We start from the raw sequence: 5,580 nt of genomic DNA on the forward strand, positions 1-5,580 counted from the left end.
AAGAGAAGAGGAAGAAATAAAGGGAATGACCATTAAAAAGGAAGAATACAAGTTGCAAGCATTTGCTGACGATCTAGTCTTCATTCTTGAGGAGCCATTTCAATCTGCACCTAAATTGATAGGAGAAATTGAGGCGTATGGAGAAGTTGCAGGTTTAAAAATAAACAAAGATAAAACAAAGATTTTGACCAAAAATATACCCCGAAAACAAAAAGAAGAATTGGCGGAAAATTTGGAAATGCAAATCACAAATAAAGTTAAATATTTGGGGATTCACCTAACAGCCAAATGCAGCACCCTTAAAGAAGATAATTATCTTAAATTGAAGCAACAAATTGCAATAGACTTGGCGAGATGGGAGAACCTTCAATTATCAATGATTGGTAGAATCGCAACAATTAAAATGAATATCTTACCTAGACTGTTATATTTGTTCCAGACTATTCCAATTAAGTTGGGGAAAGGCTATTTTGAAGAATTAAATAAAATGGTGTTGAAATTTATATGGCAAGGGAAAAAAGCAAGAATAAAATGTAAACTGTTACAAGATGCCAAATCAAGGGGAGGGTGGGGCCTACCCGATTGGGAGTTATACTATCAGGCAGCTAGTTTGATGTGGATTAAGGAATGGATAATGCTAAGAAATGGTAGGCTTTTGAATTTAGAGGGTCATGACCTGCTGTTGGGGTGGCATGCATACTTATGGTATAAAGGAGCTAAAGAGCATGGTTATTTAAGAGATCATTTTATAAGAGAGGCTCTGTTATCAAATTGGGAGAAGGTTAAGAGGTTGCACTACTTGAAAATTCCAGTCTGGATCTCAACTATTGAAGCTTTTTCATATCCAATAGTATATAAAAGGGAAGAAACAGTTAGATATGCTGAATTATTGAATACTGAGGGTGAACTTAAATCTATACAAGAATTGAAAGAAGAAGGTATTGAACTCAATTGGTATTCATATGTGCAAATACATTCTAGATACAATGAAGATAGAAAAAATGAGGGCTTTTATAATAAACCGACCGAGTTAGATAAAATTTTAACAGGCAATGATGAAAAAGTAATTAAAAATTTTTATGATTATCTATTAGAGGTGAAACTATATGAAGAACAAGTGAAAGGATCTATGCTAGCTTGGGGAAAAAACTTTGGACATGGGATTGACTTAGAAAAATGGCAAAAATTGTGGACTCAAAATTACAAAATGACAATGTCAACTGCATATAAAGAGAACTTGTATAAGATGTTTTATAGGTGGCACTTATCCCCATCGAGAATAGCAAGAATGTCGAAGAATAAGTCTGAAAAATGCTGGAAATGTCAACATACGCCTTGCACATTCTACCATATGTGGTGGACCTGTCCTGAAGCTAAAAGATACTGGACTAAAATACACATGTGGTTGGAGAAAATGATACATAAACATATAGACTTGAAACCAGAACTTTTTTTATTGGGAATAATACCAGAAATATACAATAAAGACCTGAAATATTTGATTATAAATGTCTTAACAGCTGCTAGAATTGTATTTGCTAAACATTGGAAAAATGAGAAAGTACCAACAGAGGAAGAAATTGTTCGGAAGATAATGGATTGTGCTGAAATGAGTAAACTTACATTTGAAATTAGAGAACTAGAGGATGAGCAATTCTATAAAGTATGGGAGTTGTTTTATCAATGGTTGGATAAAAAAACCTGGAAATGAACTTTTTTACCCCTTTATTCTATCTTATATGTAGTAATAATAATAGAAAGCTATACTTAATGTTGGGGAAAAAATCATTTTTTCTTTTTTCTCTTTTTATATGTGTTAAGCTTTATCTATGAAATAGACTACCTACTTATACGATATAAGAACAATAAGGTATTCAATATATAAGATTTAAATTTAAATTGATTTAAATTGTTAGGTATGATTTTAGTTGGTAACTATCTTATAATATAAAATGGAATAATGATGATGTAATGAATAATGGATATAAATATCGACTGAAATACTTAATGAATACATGGATTGACAAATAACAATGGAGAATTATATTTGGAATTGTGGATGATTGGAAATTCTATGGCTAATGGAAAGTAGAAATGTCTTATATGAAGTAATGCGGTTTTTTTTCCTTTTTCTTTGATTTAATGCTTATTCTTATTTTTTAGAGAATGGTGATATAATTTTATAAAGACTTATTGTTACCTAGTAGATAATTATGGATGTAAAGAAACAAGGGTTGTCATAAAAGAAAGAATACTAATGGTAATTTGAACACACAATGCTCAATGAAATACTTAACTATGTTTAATGGATAATCAGTGACTTTATTCTTAATTGTAAAAACCACTGCACAAAAACTTGTAACCAAACGACATGTTTGATGAAATTGGTTTTTTTTTTCTTTTCTCCCCCCTGCTCTTGTTCTGTATGTGTTGTCTTGTCTTCTTTAAAGAAAAATTAAAAAAAAATTAAAAAAAAAATTAGTCTGGCATGATCTGTTTTTGACAAACGCATGTTGGCTTTTGGCTATTACTTTGTTTGCTTCTAGGTGTTCACAAATTCGTTGCTTGATTATCTTTTCCAGAATCTTTCCTGGTATTGAGGTCAGGCTGATAGGTCTGTAGTTTCCTGGATCTATTTTTTTCCCTTTTTTGAAGATGGGAACCACATCAGCTCTTTTCCAGTCCTCTGGTAGTTCCCCGGTGTTCCAGGATCTCTGAACGATATAATTCAGTGGTTCTGAGATCTCGTCTGCCAGTTCCTTCAGAACCCTGGGGTGTAATCCGTCTGGTCCTGGTGATTTGAACTCATCTAGGGTAGACAGGTGCTCACTTACCATTTCTTCCCTATTTCAATTTGTGTTCCTAATCTGATTTTTGTGGTGCTGCTTTTGATAGGTTGGACTGTTTTATCCCTTTGGGTAAAGACAGATGCAAAACATGAGTTAAATAGTTCTGCTTTCTCCATGTTGCTTGTCACCTTCTTGCCACTTTCTCCTAGCAATGGACCAATTGTTTCCTTAGCTTTTTTCTTGTTTTTAACATGTTGGAAGAAGCTTTTTTTGTTAATTTTTACTTTTGTGGCAAGCCTTTCTTCATTGCGAGCCTTAGCTTTCCTCACTTCATCTTTACAGGCTCGGGCTATTTGCTGATATTCTGCCTTAGTTATGTCCCCCTCCTTCCACTTTTTATACTTACCTTTTTTGTCTTTCAGTTTCTCAGATAGTTCTTTATGCAGCCATGCTGGTTTCTTTTGGGAGCTGTTATTTTTCTTCTTCATTGGTATTGTGCTAGACTGGGCTTCTGTAACCTCATTTTTCAAAATTTCCCAAGCTTCTTGAGTTGTTTTCCCCTTGAGGATTCTCATCCATGGAATTTTTCCCAAGCTCTCTCTAAGTTTATTGAAATTAGCTTTCTTAAAGTCCAAGACTCTAGTTTGACTTTGTTCTAGCCGAGTCCTTCGGGAGAGGGCGCGGCTTAGAAATAAATATTCTATATTCTATTCTACTACTTGTGTTTGCATAATGTTTTTTTTTTTTATTAAAAGAGTTTTGTACAAACAAATTTTCCCCCTTTTCACCCCCCCCTCCACACAATATAAATCTCATACAAATGCTATACCCCCCAACCCCCCCGCAAAAATTCACATTCAAATATTATACCAAACACTTTACCCCCTCCCCTCCCCCCATCTTAAAATAGATTACTCATAACCCCTCTCCTCCCAACAAAAACTATATAAATTACTCTTAAATTAATAATAACACATTGATCATTTTCTAAGCTAATTTAACATCTATAACTCTTAATATAAATTTCTCCTAGCCTAACAATGTTTCATTAGTCCCATCTTCTAATTTATTCATACATATATATTGCCCCACCCTCCACCCTAACCCTCCCCCACCTCCCACACAAACCCACCCCCCTGACTTCCGCTGTATACCACTCTAACAATTCCAAACATCCCATATACTATTTACTCTGATCATCTATCGGTCTAAACATTCTTACCTAAAGGCTAGATAATAACTCCTAGTCTGGTATTTATTCTGTATATAATCAATCCATTTTGCCCATTCCTGTGTGTAATCCTCCTGTTTCTGAGCTTTTAAGAAAGCTGAAATTTTTGCCATTTCAGCGAACCCCGCCACCTTCTGAATCCATTGATCAATTGTCGGCAAAAAATCTTTTTTCCAATGTTGCGCAATCAACAACCTAGCTGCTGTAACCATATACAAGGCCAATTTTGTTTCCCCTTTGGTAAAATCCTTAACTATACCCAATAAAAACATTTGTGGAGTGAATTGTATTCTTTTCTTAAATACATTCTGCATAACCCACCATATTTTTATCCAAAAAGCTTTAACCTTGTTACAAGTCCACCATACATGAAAAAAGGTAGCATCTAGACACCCGCATCTCCAACATTTTGGTTGAACATTTGGGTACATGCATGATAATTTTTTAGGATCTAAATACCATCTGTAAAACATTTTATAAAAATTCTCCCTTAAATTCTGTGACTGTGTAAATTTAACATTCTGAACCCATATTTTTTCCCACGTTTCCAACATAACCACTTCACCAAAATTCTGAGCCCATTTAATCATACAATCCTTAACCAATTCACTTTCTGAGTCTCTTTCTAACAGTACATTATATATTCTTTTAACTTGTTTTGGACCAGTCTCTTTTATCTGCTTAATCAGTTCCACTTCTTTATCCATAAAGCCGATCCTACGATCTTCTTCCCATCTCTTCTGAAGCTGCATGTAATGTAACCAATTTAAAGTAATTCCTTCTTCCAACAGCTGTTCCAAAGTTTTTAACTTCCATTCGCCCCCATCAGCAATAAGCACATCTTTATATAAACACCCCCCGAGTGACTTAATATTCATAATCCCCATGGTGTCTGCAAGATCCAACCAAAGCGGTATTTTATAATCCCAATTGGGCCGGTGCTTCTTCCATATTCTCATCAAGGCACTACGGAGAACATGGTTGTTGAACACTTTATCCACCCTGTCTTCATAAAAAAGATATGCATGCCATCCCAGAACAAGATCATGGCCTTCTATATTTAGCAATTCCATTTTTGTTTTCCCGAACCAGTCTGCTACATGCGTTAATACCGCAGCTTCATAATACAATCGAAGGTTTGGGAGTCTAAGGCCGCCTCTTTCACGTGTATCTTGCATAATCTTCATCTTTACTCTCGGTTTTTTCTCCTTCCAAACAAATTTATTTAATGTTGTTTGCCAATTTAACAAGGTTTTATCTGACTTGAGCACCGGAATCATCTGGAATAGAAAGATAAATCTAGGTAGAATGTTCATTTTAATTGCTGAGATCCTTCCAAGCAAAGACAATTGTAACTTTTTCCACGCTTCAAGATCTTTCTATATCTTTTGCCACAACACTTCATAGTTATTTGAGAAAAGTTTTGTGTTTGATTCTGAAATTTGTATTCCTAAATATTTAACTTTAGAAACTATTTCAAAACCTGCTAAACTTACAAGTCTCTTTCTTTGAGTCTCTGTCATGTTTTTAACCATCATTTTCGTTTTGTTTTGATTTAGT

The sequence above is a fragment of the Natrix helvetica genome, assembly GCF_964273705.1.
Source record: "Natrix helvetica genome assembly, chromosome: W".
In the NCBI taxonomy this organism is placed as follows: Eukaryota; Metazoa; Chordata; class Lepidosauria; order Squamata; family Natricidae; genus Natrix; species Natrix helvetica.